The sequence below is a fragment of the Falco biarmicus genome, chromosome Z, assembly GCF_023638135.1.
Source record: "Falco biarmicus isolate bFalBia1 chromosome Z, bFalBia1.pri, whole genome shotgun sequence".
Lineage (NCBI taxonomy): Eukaryota > Metazoa > Chordata > Aves > Falconiformes > Falconidae > Falco > Falco biarmicus.
This window is the reverse complement of record NC_079311.1, coordinates 78563688-78582337: the sequence shown is the minus strand read 5'-3', so window position 1 is coordinate 78582337 and position 18650 is coordinate 78563688. Positions and strand designations below refer to the sequence as shown.

General features: G+C 41.1%; 1 protein-coding gene across 3 annotated transcripts in view; it reads left to right on the top strand.

Moving 5' to 3' along the window:
* The first annotated feature begins 8 nt into the window (after positions 1–8).
* ST8SIA5 (ST8 alpha-N-acetyl-neuraminide alpha-2,8-sialyltransferase 5) overlaps positions 9–18650 on the top strand; it is an 80404-nt gene continuing 61762 nt past the window's right edge. For 2 of the 3 annotated variants that reach the window (XM_056325284.1, XM_056325282.1), the window contains exon 1: positions 7260–7403. The gene's annotated coding sequence lies outside the window, so the exon portion shown is untranslated. Of the gene's footprint in view, positions 197–7259; positions 7404–18650 lie in introns of those variants that run through there. The other variant, XM_056325283.1, reaches the window with a different exon arrangement.

Genomic DNA, 18650 nt, shown 5'->3' with positions numbered 1-18650 from the left:
CCGACCGCGGCCATCACGTCAACCCGGTCAGGCGTGCCGGCTCTTGAGGGGAACGTTAGGTGGAGCCCCGTCCCTTCCCCGCAGCGGGGCCGAGGCGACGCCAGGGCCTCACCGCCCTTCTGGGCCGGCCCGGGTGGGTTTCCCTCTCCGCTTGTTTAACGGCAGAGCGGCAGGTTTGACTGCTTGCTTTGAGCAGGTAAGTCAGGCTGGATGCCATAACCCCTTATTAGTTACTTTAAAAAATAGGTTACATGACTGGTGGGTTCCCTGTGGAAATGTGAAGATGACATTGTGTCCCTTTAAAAATAACTTCTGTCACGCAAGACGCTAAATTAATAACAGCGCTTCACATTTTTTAATACAGGCTTTCACCCAAAAATGTCTTTTAGAAATATTAGGTAATTAAATTGTCAAGTGTAGAGTGAGTGCGTGAATGTCTTGGCTGAAAACACCAACTTCTGGGATAAAACTAAGAGAAAACTTACATAGTAACACTTCATATGGATTGAGGATCGGATGAGTATTATGCAAACATATTGTTATATACAAAACCCTATGGGTGGAATACATGGCCATTTTCAGCCATACAGAATGAATGCAGAAACTGCTTCCAGCCTCAGGCATGGAAAATCACTGTCCTGTTACTTTCAGGAGTAAGGAGAACTAACTTGCAGGTTTTTATGCAATTGGACAAAATTTAATACAATCAAATACCTTTAAGATATCAAATTGCAAAAGCAAGTACTCATGAAGGAGCAGAAAGTGGGAATGTGATTAGGAAATTGTGGCCTGCAGGTGTTTGGGTTTTTTTGTTGTTTTGTTTGTTCTTTTTATTAAACAGCAATTTCAGTAGTCATAAATGGCTATCAAGAGTTCAGAGTTATGCTTTGCCTCAAAGGCATTGCTTGTTTGATTAAAGAGCAGGTATTAGTTGCACCATGCTCCTCAAAGCAGTACTGTAACAGAGGAAACGCTAGATCTGAGAGCTCCAGACCTCCTTCTCCCAGATGCTTAGCAACTTCACCTTGAATAGGCTGCAAGCCCAATGCCTTTGCTGCCTTGTGAGTACCTGTATTCAGAACAAAGTAATCTCTTTGACCAAAGTCCTTTACCTAGGCAAGAAAGAAAAAAGCTGAGAGCTTCTTGCCATTCAGCCCCTGTGACCTTACACGTGCTGTTTTATTCATCTTTTTCGCTGAACAACCAGAAATGTTCACCAGATACTTCACTGGCAAGCTTTTTCTACCCAAAGGCTCATTTTTCTTCCAGGGGTTGTGAGGCAGGCATCAAATCACTTCCTTTAATCAACCTGGTTGTCTCACAACAGAGAAAAGGTACTGTTGTTTTGTTCTGAAGAGCTGGGCAGCACTCTCATGGACTTCCTTATGCAGAGTGAACTTCAGCTCTGTGCACAGTTCTCTTGTCAACGTGGAGATTGCTTCCTCAGGACTTGATGGCTGATTACAAAAGCAGCTTTTCCTTGTGCCAGTGTGCATGCATGCACACAGTTTTAGGACTGTTTTGCACAGCTGGTGCTCTGCCATGATCCTATAAATATAATTGAAATTCACTTTATTTTCCTGCCTTTTTTACGTTCCAATTTATGCCAGTCTGTGCCGGAAAACAAACCTTCCAGAACAGTTGAAAAGTTTCCAAATTAACAGGCTCCCTAAAAAAAGCCACCTTTGGAGTTTACTGGCTTGCCATCTTCATGGGTATTTTATTCTTTATGTGACCTTTCCATTTAAAAATGAGAACTCTTACACAAAACATCTTTCAGCCTGTACACTACCTGCAAAAATCTTATTACAGGTGCTAACCAGTCCTTTTCCTGCCTTTTTTTTTTTTATGATTATTTTGGTTTTTTACTGAGTCCAGCCTTCTTTTGTATTTCTGGAGCATTTACTGTCCTTGTTCTCTCTGCCACAGCATCACCTTCAGCCATGAACATGGAGAGTACTGTACTAACCCCCTTCTGATTGTATCTTCAGTAAAGCCAATCAACGAAGCTAACTAAAATGAGCCTAAAGAATCAAAATTATGCGTATAGAAATGGCTCAGCCCAAGAGCTGTGTGGCATTCAGCACACATTTTAAGGGCAAAGCCAATAAGGCTCCCTTGAGCAAAGCAATTCCAAGAAGCTCTATCAGGAATGACCAGTCTTGGTGAACCCACAGATACAGGGTTTGATGTCTCTAAGGAGTCTCTGGATCGCTATTAGTCAGGAAGTGAACAGATTAAGACTGGAAGCTCCCAGCCTGAGCCAGAGGTGGCAGCCAGGTTCCTGCACTGGTTAAACCACTTTGGGCACTTTCAAGTCTGGGGTGGAGGAGTTGGCACTTCAAAGCCCAGTTGTAGCAGTTGCCTGCGGCATTCAAACTTTATCTCTGTCTGCAACCTGCCAAGGCAGATGTGCCTCTTTGAGCAATGGGTATCGGAGGGCTAAGGCACAATGTGAGATGGCTGGAGGAAGGGCACCCTCACTAAAGAGGGTGCAACAGCCCTCCAAAATGATCATATTAATCCAGGCTGGTGAAGCAGATCCAGAGTCTCACCAGTGTCCTCTCAAATCACATCTATGGTAAGGCTTGTGATACTCAACTTGATGCACTTTTTTTTGAAAAAGTGGCTCAATATAGCCCTTTTAAGCAGAAGTAGTCCAAGATCATAGAATGGTTTGGGTTGAAAGGGACCTTAAAGATCATCTAGTTCCACCCCCCTGCTATGGGCAGGGACACCTTTCATTAGACCAGGTTATTCAAAGCCATATAACTCTCTGAGAGCTACTGTGGGGAGGTGAAAAGCATTACTGCTACAATAACATCACTGTTAAATATTTCTGCTTATCTGAGTGATGATAGGATAGTTATAAGAGCTTTTTGTGTAGTCTTTCATTCTTCCAGGGACTCCCATCTTCTGACATAATGTCTTCTTCCCTCTTCTAACAGTCACGAGGAGTTTACTAGTATGATAAATGTCTTCACAGTAAAAAATGGCATTATAAAACCTGACTGTAATCAGGGATAAAAGCATCTGTTGTGGTGCTGAACATTTGTTCATGGTCAGTTCTTCACAAAGCAGTTATTTTTCATTTTACAAGCAGACGGATGACTTTTACAGTGCCTCTCTCCCCCAGTGTTCCCTGAGAGCTGAAAAATAAAATTTGTACTCTTCAGTGTCCCTGACATAAATGTGAGGCATCAGGTTTCTGCAGAGCAGACAATTTTGTCAGTGATGCATGAGACAAAGTAGCATCCAAGCCATTCTTTCAAGTTTTTATTTGGTCATAATGTCAACAGGTCAATAGACCTGTTTTTGTCATTGATGGGAACAGATACGAACTTTTTTTTATCCTTGGCCTGTGTATGTTTCATAATCAAATGTTCCTTTAGAGCTAGGAAATTAACATCAGAAAAAAAAAAAAAGGGAAGAATTCTGCTCTTAGGCACTGCCATATGTCTTTCCAGGTGGAAATATAACAGGGTGCAGTAAGGCAAGGATTTTGGAGGGACACTGTTGTGCTTGGGTGTTGGAAAGCATATGGTGCAATAATATTCCAGCTCTGACTGTGAATTTTCCTTCTCTTGTCTTCTCTGGCAAATATGATTGTTCTAATATATATTCAACTACTCTGTTTGTGTCTAGGAATAGAGTGTTCCTCTGTCGTCAAAGCTACCTATTAGATCAGGTCCCGCTTCAGAGAGAACCCCAGAAGAAGCAGAGAAGTAGTACGAAAAATTTCCTCACTAGTTGCCTGAGCCACCACTATAATGTAGAAGCGGTAATGGAGGCTTGGATTTCAATGGCCTTAATGGAGACTTTAGGATGCTGAAATTCCAGGAGAAGGAATTCCTCCCCATCTTAAAGCAGTAACTGCTCCAAAGAAAAACAGTGCTGGTCCTCAGCCAATTTTTGTGCCGCTGCAGTAATGCTGAACTGCAGTTGGCTTGGTCTCAGGAATTCCTTCCTAGCCTTGGAGGTGACTGCATGGAAAGTATTACATTTCAGAATTTATTATTTATTGTTTAAGTTTTTCAGTGTTCTTTTCAGGGCATCATGCTGCAGAAGCATTAGCAAAACCTGAGCTCCCATCATCCTTCTCTTCTGTGCTTGACCAGGCTTGTCTTGGACTACAGAGGGAGCTTCACATCTCCAGGGCCTTCATGTGCTTGGAATCCAGGGATATTCTTCAGATCCATGTGTAATCAGAGATTATAGCAAAAAGTAGTAGAAGTAGTTATATTTGTTTCAGTACTATCTTTGAGTATCAGGTCAGTGTACAAGACAGTTTCGGGGTGAGGCTGTTGCTTGTGGTTTCTGAGGAAAAAGGCATACATCTCAGGTACTCAGCAGTTTTGACATAAGAAGCCTGTGCAGGGAAGTTTTTGTGTAATCATCAGCAGTTTAATAGCAGGTTTCTATTTTGAAACTGGAGGGGGTTTTATGTCTCCTAAAACATACCATTATTATCTCTAGAGCTATTGTCTCTAATGTAACTGGAGATATTTGTATTGTCCAATCCTTTTTAAAAATCCTATTAGGCTTTTTACCTCTGTGATTTCTGTCTGCATAAAATCCCTTAGAGAAAAAATTACCCCCTTACAAAGTTCCCAGCACATATACCACTGAGGGTATTTCTACAGGCGTTCTGCATTGTGGTGTCCAAGCAGGTGGCAACCTGAAGCTGTGTTTGCCAGCGTGGGTGAAAGTAAGTTGTGGACATGTATTTGGGCAAGGCTCAAATCTGCCAGCTTTGCAGTGTGGTTGTAGTAGAGCTGTAAGCAACAGCACCTAAATACTGAGTTGCTCACTACATTCCTAAAACTAGCTGTGCCTCTATCTCTCTTCTTCCTTTCCCTACCTTTTCTTGCCTTGCCTTACCTCCTTCTTGCCTGTTGTCCCCAGAAGCTGAAAATGCAAAATAATGCAAACTAACTCAATCTCATGCACAGTATATGCAAAACAAATATTGCAGATTCTGTTATAAAGTGGAATCTGAGTTGTGATTCCAGGCAGTGAATTGTGAGCATCACCTGATAAGCCTTGGTAGTGGCACACCAAATATTCATCAGACTGTTTATCTGCCCTGCTGCAGTGCCATTGTGGATACCTGTATATATTGGTTGTATATACTGGTTGAATGAACTGGGCATCATCATCACTGTGTTCTTGACAAAATGCTTGCTCTTACTTCACAGATACAGAGCAGGGCAGAGTTGGCAACATCTATGGGAATGTCATTTGTAGCAAAATGGTAGCAGCATCTTGCTTTCCCAGCAAGTGCATGCTCTATTAGCACTCTCCACCTGCTGAGTCTTTAATTCTATTGTGTTTTATATTTTAATATATTAATATAATTTGCTCCACAACCACAGCAAAAGAAGGTAGCAAGGTTTTCTAAGGGTAACAGTGGACACTGCTGTGTTGATAGCAGTAACCCTTGGAAGCAGTAGGACCTCATCTTGTCCCTGCTCATAAGCGCCAGATCTCTTCAGGAGACTGTACATGCACCTTTACAGCATTTTAAACATTGATGCCTTTTAATCTGCTTTGCTTCTCTGAGGGATAGCTCTCTGTGAACAATCATGCCTGAGATAGTCTGAACTTGCTGTTTCTCCTTGATGATCAGGATCTGATGAGAGCATTGTTCTCCCTTTCCTTTTTACTGCCTTTTCTGTGAGAAGAATCAATATTTTGAAAAATTCAGAAATGTCACCTTAAGGAGTTTATAATTCCTTCTGTCCATGTCCTGCTGGCCCACTGTTATCTGGTGATGGTGATGGTGGTAAATAAAGGATGAAGTCCTATTTCTAGAAGTCTGAACACAGTAAGGAGTAAAAACACAGTGAGAAACATATGTAGCAAACCTTCACAAGTCTGATAAAAAAACAGCTCGCTCATGAGGTTTTGAGAAACATTCCCATAAACTGCAAGGCTCTGAAGTGAGTTTATTGTGGGGCCTGGGTGCTGGGTCCTCCTTATAACCACTGACTCTTCTCCATCAAGTGTATACTTGGGTGGCAGTGAAACATTTTATCTCTCCTATTGCCTTTTCTCCCAGGGAATCCTGCAAATGTCTCTGGTTTGGGAGTTCCAGTCTACCAATGGGAAAGTTACAGTATGGTACAGTCATTAATTTCACTGTGCTGTGAGTCCAGATTTACTGGTGGTATGTTTTAAACAGAATGAGTTGCCCAGAGCTTTGGGAAAGCACTTAGTGGGAATGTCAAGTACACTGATAAGTTACGACAGAATTACAGGGATTGCAAATTGTACCAGAAACAGAGAAGTCCTGCAATACAACTTCTTGCCCATTATCTTATCTACATGAGTGTATCTGACCAAGCTTGCACATTTATCCAGCTTTAAAACTTCAGCCCTCATTTGGGGTGTAAAATGTGATGTAGAGTTGATAAGCCAGGGACGTTGCTCCAGATGTCATTAGCAATCTGTTTTTATTGTTCAGTGTTACTGGAGATCTACCTGGAGGCTTTTAGCAGGAGCAGAAAGCTGCTTTGTGCTGTGTGTTAAACAGTAGCAGGCGGTTCTGGCCTCAATTAGATATTAATCTAATAGCCCAGATTCTGCAAATTTTTACCTATTTTGTTACCACTATACTCATGTGAGTGGCCCCAAACAGGTCAGCATTTGAGTCAAGTTACTCATGAGACAGTTTGTAGGTTTAACCTGTAGATTCAGTGTTTAAGTCAAAATTATGGAAGAAACAAGTCCTCTGCCCCTTTTTATTGCTTTTCAGCAGCCATACCTAGCAAAAGTTGCATTGATTTAGAATTTTAGAATTAGAATCTTGTTCACATTTGAAGAGAAATAAACCCCTTCAGAGACCATCTAAATGCTTCTTTTAGACGCAAAAATAAAGCTTGGTAGTAGAAATACTCCTTAGAGAAGTTTTATTGACTCCAGGGGATTTCAGTGCCTCTGGAGCAACTGAAAGAACGGTTTCCCGAAAAGGCAAGGATTTAGCTCAAGCAAGAGGCTTCCCCTGACACAAACAGCTGTTTCTTGTCACAGAAGAGAGAAAAGCTGCAAAAGAAATAGGACATAAAGCATGGAGCGAATAAAACTGCTGCTTCCCTGCAAACACCCCTTACAAAGTCTTGAGCATAGGAGGGCTTTGCAGCTCGTGATGCAAAGGGCAGGGGGTGGGTTTCGTGGGCTGGGCTGAGAGTTGACATCAAGAGGAAATTGAAACCCAGCATTGGTGGAAGCTGTCTGTGATGCAGAGGTGAAGGCTGGCTCTGGCTTGACGCTTAGAGGAGGTGAGAGAGGGGGACAGCCTGCGATTCCAAGAGTGAAAGAAGCAGGAGTCCACGAGTGGAGGAGAAACAGAGAGAAAAGGGCAATCTGGCATAATAGGAGGGCAGCCACAGCATGTGTAGAAGGTAAATAAGTAATCACAGTAAAATAAGGGGCAATTTGAATGAAAAACTACTGGTTGCTGCTGCTCTCCTGGTCTGGCTGGATTTCTTGCAGATGATATGTGGTGTTCTTTCTACAGCATGTTGCTGATATGTTTGTGCAAACCTTTACAGGACATCTAGCTCCATAGTGATCTGCATTAATCTGAAAGCTTTGTTAAAAGTTGTGAATCAACTCCAAACAGAAGAGAATTAGTTTTCAAACGGTGATTGTTTTTTTTTTAAAGTAAAATACATTTCTATGGAAGAAAATGAGCATTCAGAGACAAGCATGGCACATTTGTAAGATGCGTGCATGTTATGGGAGGTGGGATTGCAAGCTAAAGATCACTGGCAATTAGCTGCTGAACTTCACATGTGCTTTAGATTGCTTCCTTTAGATGTGTGAGTGTGCTGTTAACACCTACACTGAACATAGTTGCTAAAAAGTCTTGGAGTATTTAACTAATTCTAATAATAGTTTCATATGTTAAGAGAATGATGTGGAATTATAGAAGTAGGAAATAAAGAGGGATCATAATGGAAACTGACTGTGCGATGAAGTGTAAACAAATCAGAAGTCAAATTAAGCCCTATTAAATCTGACTCAGTTATGATTTGCCTCAACTTGACTTCTCCGGGTTTGCAGGGTGTTTTTTCCTGTGCTACCTAAATAGTATTTGAGCATTGTGCAGATGCTGCCAAGTTAATCAAACGAACAGTCGTTTGAGCACAAGCATGAGTTTTAGGGATGACTGATCAGGGCATTTGCTGAGGCTTCAGGTCATATGGGACCCTGTTAAACTAAATAGTAATGCAAATCATCCAGTGTGTGCATGGGAATGGGAGAAGAAAGGAACCTGTATCTTGGCATCTGACCCTACAAATGTGACATTGGCTTTGCCCTTGAAGAGATTTAAGATCTTATTTCCTGTTTCCAAGTAAATCTCTTATCTAGGATCTACTATCCACTATCCACCAATATGCCGAGAGATTGCAGTAATGAATCTTTCCATCACATCCCGGGGAGGCTGCTAGCAGCACTGCACTTCTCTGACATTACACGCTCTAATTACATGGAAGGTTTTTAAGAGTGCTGAAACATCTCAGAAAAAAGGAAAAGATAAAAACTAAGATTTCAAAAAGTGGCAGACCAGGATAAAGATGAACTCCAACAGAGAAAATGCAGCTTGTTTCATTTTGTGCTTGTTTCATGGGCAAAAAAGATAAATATTAAAATACTTAGCTCTTCCTGCAGGAATGCAGAAACCACAAAGACAGGCTGCAGTAATTGCAAATAAATGCATTACAGAGGGATGATGCATCACCCCTGCCCTAGTACAGCTTTGCTTTGAAGAACTAAATGACTCTCCAGCTACCCATTCTCTCCAGCCCTGTGCTCAGCAGTGTTTTGCACCCTGTCTCTGGGCAGAAGGCCAGGATGCTTATGTCCATAACTACCTTTTCGAAAGACTTTTTCACAGATATAGCATAATGAGAGATTTGATGGAGTAATTAGGTGTAGTATTTTAAATTAACAGTAACCAAACAACTTGATTTTTGCCCCCAAATGATCCAGATTTTGTAATGGGCAGGACTAAAATAAGCTTGGTTTAGGATCAATGTACAGAAGTGCCTAAACTTGTTTTCTAGAATAATTCTAAGATTTCTAAAGCATGTGAATGCATTGTGGTTTTGAAAGACACCAACTATTTCTGACTAAGGCATTTAAAGACTACAGGTATTTCTGACCACTAGTGTTGGTTTCAGCCACGTCTAAATCTCTGCTTTTGCAAAGTGATTTCATTCTGGGCTGTTACTCCATTTACTGTAATATTAACTAATTTTTAGAAGTCCACTTCATATTTCAGGCACAAGTGTGTATTTCTAAAGTATTGGAAAACAGCAGTGTTTCCCTATCAGGAAAAGTGAGAAAATGGGAGCAGAGTCATAGAGTAGTAAGTATTTGCATTTATATAGCATCTCTCAAAGGATATAGAAACACTTTGAAAATATTGTTGCCCAAGATCCAGGGAATTTTCATTAAAAGGTTGTGTGATATTTCCAGATCTACCACTAACTACACTGAATGTGATGAAGGAGATGCAGCCAGGTGTTTCTGACTTCCCAGAGGTCTCACTTCCCATGGGAAGGGAAACTTGGAAAATGGAAGTCAGTCTATCTTATTAAATAGCTCAGCTGTTCGTTCTCTGACCCATAGACGTGAAATACTCTGGATGATACATGGGGAGCCATGCATGAAGGAAGGGACAACCTTAAGTTTTACAGCTCAAGTCTAACTGTCTCGAGCTTTGACAGCACAGCTGACGATATTCATATGGGATTTAATTAGAATAGCCCGTTTTTACTGAATTCTGAGAATGTCAGTTTGCTAATTTTACCTTGTGTTCCTTTTCAGACCAGACTTTACCTGGAAAGCATTTTTTAAATTGGGTTGTGGGAGATTTATTAGGACACTGAAAGTGACGGACTAGAGATGTGATCAATAGTTTGTTGTTGGGAAAAGGGGTGCTGGAGGATGTGTTGCAGATCAAGCGAATTGCTCTAATGGGACAAAAAGTCACAGACCAGGAAAATTACCTTTTATTGTATTTGCTCATCATCATCAGTTATAACCCTTAGTGTTCGTTTATCACCTTTCCAGCGACTATTCCCCAAAGAATTAGGATGCATTTGCCTTACAAAACTCTCAAGAGTGTGATTCTTGCTATTTCAGTATTAAGACATGAAAAGGATTGTTGTAAAATGTTTAAATTTATTGCTTATAACTGTCAATACAGTCTCTGCTAGGAATATTAGCTTTAATTAGTACAAAAGAAATAGCTTACTAAAAATCTCACTGGGTCTCTGGATCTTAACAGTGAGGATGTACACCCACCGAGGAGCTTTTAGCTCTCTTTTACAAGAACAGAAAGAGAAGTACAACCTCTGAAATGAAATCTCACTCTACCATCTCTGGCCTTTAATGCTAAGTTAGAAGAGCATCCTTCTGTGTGACAAGGTTAAACACAGTATTTCTGCATTCTTAGCTGCTTGTGTGCTTTTAGCAAAATGCCTCTTTCTAGTCCTGTAACACTGGGCAAATCAGTAGTTCCAAGTTTTAAATTCAGTTATGTATATCCTGACTTGAGATCTGAGAAAGAAACAGCTGTTGGCCTGTTTTTACTGGAAAAATGAAAGCTGTGTACTCAGTTATCAATTCTGTTTTTCTGCTGCTTCTGTCAATACCCCATAAGTGATTCTACATGTAAAAATTGTGCACGATCATCTTTGTTGGAGGGTCTGTATGTTCCATGGGATCCTGACAAGCGTTCAGTGTTTTATAGTTCCTGAACTATTTAATGCTATCTCCTCTTTTAAAACAATTTCTTATTTTTCAACCATATTTATTTTACATTGATTTTAAAATTCTATAACTTTGAATATTTCAATTATGATATATTTTTCAGTATCCTAGTAAGGGGCTTTTACCTATCAATATTATTTCAGTGCTCAAGTCATGTAGTTTGTGACATTTCTAGAATGCAACATTCTGTTCTGAAAAGAAAAGCAAATATCATTCAGTTTTAATGGATGTCTACATCTGTATTTATTGATGTAAAGATAAACATAAATACATTAAGGACCTCCAGTTCAATGGACATCTAATTTTTGGAAATAAGACTACAACCAGTGGAATTTTCTTAGCATGGGCAGTTTCCTATAACTACAGCTGAAATCTATACACTTCCCAGTTAGACAACTAATAATATCAGTTTCAAAGAGCAGATTCAAAGTTCTGTAGATATCTATCCCCTTCGCTTCTCAATAAATCTATTTTGCAAGAGGTTTGTATTCTTTATGATGAAACCCAAATATATTGCTATGTTATATGTTGGAGTAATCCACAACTTTTAGCAGCCTATGCTCTGGAATGAAAATCACTGGATGACTGGGAATGTTGCTTCTTACAAAACAATTTGAGCTCAGCAAAAGTGTGTGGCTCCTATTGCTTTTCATCTAAGCTTTTGACATCTCTTAAGGCTTAGAACAGAGTGAGAGGTATTATTAGTTAGGTAAATGAATCCCACCTGCAGTGCTTTTCGTTATCTAACAAAATAGCATGGTTTCAGTTAGGGGTGAAAACAAATTGCTTGTGGTCCTAGACCTCAAAATTCATCATATTTTCTGGGCCACGTAGCAGATTATTTCTTATATCATTTTTTTCACTGTTGATTAATTTTTAGCAGCACTATGCAGATAGATAGAGAGGAAAGAAAATCTGTTCCTGAGACAAATTACTAAAGTTTTGTAGAATTTCAAGGCAAATTTATTAAGTGGACTCCTGGGAGTATTCGTTCAAACATTACAATAAGCTATTAAGAGAGTCTGTGGAATCTCCATCCTTGTAGATACTCAAAACTTACTGGAGAAAGCCCAGCACAACTTGTCACTGTTTCAGAGCAGGCCTTGCTCTGAGTAGCATGTTGGACTAGAGGACCTCCAAAAGTTCCTGCCTTCGTAAATTAATCTGTATGAGTTTTTGGCTCTATGAACATGAGAGTTCAATCCCAGTTTAGCCATGGAATCTCATCATTTGAGCTGAGTCGACCTGTTACCCTGATCTTAGTTCCCATTACATATTCAGACTATTTGGCCAGTATTGATGCTCCCAGTCTGTCCTTCTGTGTTCACTATTCATTCCATGAAGCTTGATACCTCTCCTTTCTTCCAGGAATTTTTGGGTGATGATGAAATTTTAACTGATGACATTAAAATTAAATGTTGACATTTAGATGAAAACATCCTGTTTTCTTGGTTTCTCCCCCTACCAATAACAACTAGAATGCTTTTTAAAGAGGAAAGAAATTAAAACAAATCTATGAGGAGGAAGGTGGTTTGGGTGGGTGATAATGTCATCTGTACATTGGGCTTAATCCATGTTAGGTAGTGTATTTGAGGGTACTGGTGGATGAAAAGCTGGACATGACCCAGCAATGTGCACTCACAGCCCAGAAAGCCAACTGTATCCAGGGCTGCATCAAAAGCAGCCTGGACAGCAGGTCATGGGAGAAGATTCTTCCCCTCTATTCCACTCTCGTGAGACCCTACATGTGTTTAGTTCTGGGGCCCCCAGCATAAGAAGGACATGGACCTGATGGAGCAAGTCCAGAGGAAGACACAAAAATGATCAGCGGGCTGGAACCCCTCTCCTGGACAGGGTTGTCCAGCCTGGAGAAGAGGAGGCTCCAGGGCGACATTATTGCAGCCTTTCAGTAATTAAAGGAGGCTTGTAAGGAAGATGGGTATACATTTTTTAGCAGGGCATGTAGTGCTAGGACAGGGAGGAATGGCTTTAAACTAACAGGGAGGAGATTTATACTAGATATAAGGAAGAAATGTTTTACACTAGGGATGGTGAGACACTGGCACAGGCGGCCCAGAGAGGTGCCCGATGGCCCATCCCTGGGAACATCCAAGGCCAGGCTGGACGGGCTCTGAGCAACCTGATCCAGCTGAAGGTGTCCCTGCCCATGGCAGGGGGCTGGGCTGGAGGGACTTTGAAGGTCCCTTCCCACCCAAACTATTCCATGATTCTATGATTAATCTCACTTAGTTTTAGTTGTAAAGAAGCTTAGAGCTTTTGTCTAAGCAATAGTAATTTAAGTAATTCCTGTAGTCAGTGGGGAGAGAGAAGCACACCCAATGGCTGATTTACCTGTCTACCTTAAAAAACAATAAAATATTTCTGGAGATGCCTGTTTCCATCTGCTGGTTGTAGCAGGAGTCTGCTGAGCAGCTCTTCTATCACTGAGAGCGCTAAAATTCAGTCAAATGAATTCTGCATTTTACCCTCCACACACGTGTTCTAGGCAGGCCTACAGCAAAAGCCAGCACACGTTTCTTCCAGAAGGGAAGTGGGATTTAATTTTCTTAAAAATTTCAGTTCAGAAAAAGCACAGTATATATTCTTCATTAGATGTATATTTAAGTAATGCTATCAAGATTGAGCATTAATGAGACTTTTTGCCACTTCTAATGTAATATGCTGGTTGTGTTTTCTCTTCCTGTATAATGTGACACCCAGAAAATTTAGTTTCTGTTATTTGCAGTAAACAGAGCAAAAACCCAGAGGTGAAGGAGTCTAGTGCCTGAACTGTGGAAGTTAGACATGCAAAAAGAAGACATTTGGATCATGAACTTTAGGACCTGGGTATATTTTTATGCAATTTTTTTTGGTCAGAAGGTAGTCTGGTAGTCTGGTATATTATTTACAGTTAAAGTATTTGAGTGAATGGACATAGTGTTAAGAATTTCCCATGTAAATAAAAAGTAGGGCTTGTAGTTCTCCTTAATCTACACGTACAATGTTCATTGGTTCCCAGGGAAACCATTAAGGTAGGATTTGAAGAGTACAAATGAGAAAATATGATAAAGCAGAGCTGGAGGATGAATCTCATATAAAAGTCTCTGAAAGTGAGTGAGCAACCCTGAATATTAACTAGATTTGAGGTGGAGGTTCCCAGTAGTGAATGAGGACCAAAGAACTGATCCTAAGAGTGTGCAGAGTATTAAATGATACAAAGAAAAGTAATTTTAGAGATGTGACGTGGTGTTTTCAGCCTACATAATACCTTAATCCTCAGACCTACTATTCTAAAACCATCAGCTGTGGTTAATCAGGAATGCTTACAGCAGGGATTGAAATGGCCAGTTCACTCCTTTTTTCCAATCAAATTTTGCTTTCAACTACACTGCTGTCCTATGTGCTTCTGAAGGTAGGATTCAGTACATCATCTGGATCTTCTTTTCACTGCAAGCCAAATGAAAAATTACATTTGACTCACTTGCTATACAAGCTGGTTAGTTTTCCCTCTGGACATTCATTGGTCAGTAACACCCCCCACCCCCCAATTTTTATATGTCTTAAAATGTATTTTCATTGTGTTTCTAAGACATCTGGGTGGAGCTGAGTCATTGTTCCTAACCTAGTCCTGTACTGGAGCTGTTCCATAGGATGGGAGATTTTTCAATCTGGCTGGTTCATGCCATTTAGCTTGTGCCTCTGACTTCCAAGGTCCCTTCCTAGCTTTTTACACTTACTTCCTCAGTTTTCCTTATGCAGGGCATGAGGGATCATACTGGTATTCTAGCTTAATCCCTCCTGGGGACAAACAGGAAGGCAGGCAGTGGTACACATGCTGAGTGACACAATTTCATCAGCGCAGTCTTTAACTACAGGGAAGCTGCATCTCTTTGCTAACTAACCCATGTGGTGATGCTCACCATCCTTTCTGAGTCAGATTAACTCTTACCTGGAGGCTGAAAGGAGCTGTCTGAGTGTCAAGATAGGCAGAGTTCTTGCCACTCTCAATAGCTTGGCTCTATTTTTGCTCTTTTTGCACATGATAGTTGACTCTCCAGACTCTGAGAAAGAACTGTTACCCTCTGATATTAAGGCCAACACTTGAGCAGTAGCAGATGTCAGTGTCTCTGGGTTGCCATGTGAGTTCTTCTCAAATGAGGCAATGAATGATGTGTCTGTTATCGTTGCTGGGAAGGAGAAATTATAATAACCCACCATAGCCAGTGTTGGCCATAGCATAACCACACCAAAAGTCATCATCCAAAGGCTGGACTGAAAGTCTCTTAAGATCAATACCAACTCCTGGGGTTGAAAGTTTGCCCAGCTGGAGCTGGCAGGTCTGGTCCTATCTGTGCATGGATGATGCAAAGGACACTGCTGGCTACCCTTTCTCCTGTGCTGGTACATCCCCCTCTCACCCATACTGAAAATATCTGCTGCACGCTGGCATGTTGTGAACTCCATGGTGGATGGTGCACACTTCTCCATGTGCAGTAATGTCAGGTGGACACGCAGGAGCTGCAGTGCAGTAGAGCTTTGCAATGGGTGGGGTTGTTCTAAAGGTTTTTTTGTAATGGAAGTGTAATGGATGAATTCTTCATCCTTTCTCACTAGGTGTTATTTCATTTATCATCAGAGATCCTTGCTTTTCAAGAGTTTATTCTTTTTTAGTTCATGGCTGGAGACTTAAAAAATTAACATCTCATTAGTTTATTATAATTTTGAAAACTAATTCTCTGAAACCTCTGTTTCTATTTTGCTGGAATCTCACACTGTAAAATATAGAAGAGTTTGTGTCCTTCAGAGTGGCCTTAAATAGCAGTAGCACAAAGAAAGCAATCAGATGCCATTAGCATCCTTCTGCTGGACTAATGGCCAGCAAAATCTGGTGAAGATGCCTGGAGCTTTCTACCATCACTGTTGTGATTTTGTACATAATTGCCCATGAGCAGTGACACAACATCCAGCTCACCTACGCAACATTTATCTGAGTCATAGCATCACACCGTCAGGCCTGTGCACCTGCACGTCCCTCCCCAGCAGTGTGCCAGCTAAGGCAAAGTGAGGCCAAGCACTTCTCCCAGAGTTACACAGTGAGGTAGTAGCATTTCTGCAGTTAAAAACCCCTGTCTCTACATGGCTCTTAGGCTTTCTGTCCTGGCCACTTGTGTGACATGTCTTCATCCTCCTGCCTTTCTAGACGGACTTTTTTTGTTGGAAAATCAGCCTGTGCTGTGCAAAAATAGAGACATGATATGATGTTGTCTGAAGATTTCAGCAGGGCTTACTTGAGAATGCCACAAGTCACTTATTCAAGCCACCATTTTGCAAGCACTTCCAGCTGACAAAAGCCAGCACAGCTGCCAAAAGCATTCGTTCTTCTCACCCCTTCATCTCCAGCTTCCCTGCTCATGACTCCTGTGTATCAGCCCCTCTCCTGTTTTTAGGAGTGTTTGTGTGCTTGTGCAAAGAATTTGGACTGGGAAGCTGATCCACATAAAAACTCACCCTTTAAATCCTTTTTCTGCTGGGTTTATTTTAAACTGGATTACCTCTCTGATAGTCACAACACATTCGTGCAAACACTAATGCTATAAAACTGAAGGAGCAGTGCAGCAGCAAAGACAGGTAGCTGAGAGCAGGACAGGTTTGCTTGTTCCATTGGTAATACCAGCTTAGATCAGGTTGTAGTACTTGTAATACTGCAGCTTCATGTTATCTTCAGCCATTAAACAACCATTCTGTCCTGGCACACCATGAACACTTCCATAAAATAATGTAGTCTGGAACAGCTAGTTGGAAATGTTTGAGAAAGTGGTATTTATTTATTTTTTTAATTAGGGCCTGCTAGACCAGATGCTGCATTTTGATAAAGCAACTGTGCAGATGTCGGAAAGTCAAAGGAAACCCTTTCTGTACCCCAAATTATGTAATTTAGTCTCTTCCAGAGTCAGGAGATGCTGTGTCGCCCCAGGGTAGCATGCAAGTGGTAACAGTGCACAGATCAGGCTGTGGACACAGAAAACATGAAGGGAGGAGAAAAGGCCTTTGACAGCCTCCCAAGCTGGGAGGCAGAGGTCAGAGAGGGGAAAGGAGCTGTTGTACTTTGGATGTTTGACTTGTCAGAATTTGTTTAGTGAATAAACAGAAATGTTTCCCAAAGTTCCTTTTCTGGGCCCTGGGCACATCTGTTACATGTTCAGAAAAGGAGCTAAAATAACACAGGGGGAAAAAAGTTAACTCTCTAACATCAGATATAGGGAAGGAGCAATATCCACTTCTGGCTCTCAAATTCTAACTGTGAGGGGGGAAACTTCACCCTCTAGCCCACTCCAAAAGAATTGGCAACAAGGAGGTTCCCAGTAGCATGTTCAGGAGGTTATGTTATCATGGATCCTCTGGAGAACAGGGTCTGATCAGCTCCTGGGAATGCCTTATACCCAGCTTGGTGCCTGTTATACTGATGTGCCTCATCTTTAACATAAGCAAGTTTTTCAGGGGAAAATAGAGATTTTTAGCAGTGATAGGCTGGTTGGAACCAATGAAGATCCCAATTACCTTTTCTCTTACTTGTCACCAAGCATCTGTAAAGATGGGAACTGAAGAAAAATTAGCAGGACATGGGTCTGAGATACTGATGGAGCCTTTGACGAAGTCTGAAACAGGAATGGCAGTAGGGAAAACATGGTATCATCACTTGGACGCAAGCAAAAATTCATTTGCACTAAAAAATGTCACCTAAAGAACACATCGCTCTTCTGTGCTTGCTGCCAATTGTACTTGATTAATCAGTTTTCTGTGGGGGTGTTTTCCTCCATTCCTAACAGCATATTTTTCCGTAAGTGATCTTAATCTTATTGCAGATAAGTAATTGCCTGCAAGATCATGACTGTTCCAAAAAGTTGCAATATTCAGCCCTCAGAAACTACTAAAATTCTTGTTGGAAAGCCATAAATGCCTTCACAGGACAAGAACCCCACAAAGGTATTTGTTCTTTTAAAAGCAATCAGGGTGTGTTTTCCTTCCCATAAAAAAGGGTGGTGGGAGTTAGGCTGGTTTTGATCCTGTGGAGTTGACTGAAGTTTTCCTGCTGGAGTCTATTAGATTCAAACCAGGGAGCATTTATGTGCAATACACCTGCTTCCAATAGCTCCCCCACCTCCACAAAGACAGCTGCAGCAGAAAGTTGTATTCACTCTGGGGAAAAACACATTTTATAATAGCTTCCCATCCCCCAGCCAGATGGGATCAAGCTGAGGCAGCTGCAGTCCAGGTCTCATGAGACATACTACAAAAAGTGCAATTAAAATAATTAGTTAATGCCTTTTTTTATCCAGCATGGTAACAAATAGGGAAAAAAGCTATTTCAAGCTATTCTATGTATCAGTCCAATACGATATTGGATGCTTCCCAGGATTGCTCTAAGCTTTCCCTAGGGCTTTAAAAGAGCTTGTGGGTGCTTGGCCAGTTTCTGGATTAAGGATCCCTATTACTGATGGTAACGGGGGTGGGTTAAAGCCACTGGCACACTAGATTTTCTGTGATAACAACAAAAAAAAATTAAAAAAAAAGAGAGTTTGATAGTAAAGTGATTTAGATTCTGCTTCCTTCCTCGGAAATCAAGATTGCCTCCGATTGATTTAAGCATGTACTGGCTTAGGTTCTGATTAAGCAGAATTTGCCCGATGATTCAGCTTTATGGGGGATGTACAAATGAAAAATACATGGCCAAATACATCCCTGGCACAACTCAGTGAAATCTGGCATTTACCCCGTCGTTAGGTGGTTGTTGTTTGAGGGTTTCTCTGCTAACCTTCAAATGGTGCAGCAAGTTAAGATTTCTTTTGCAGGCATTTTAATTCCTT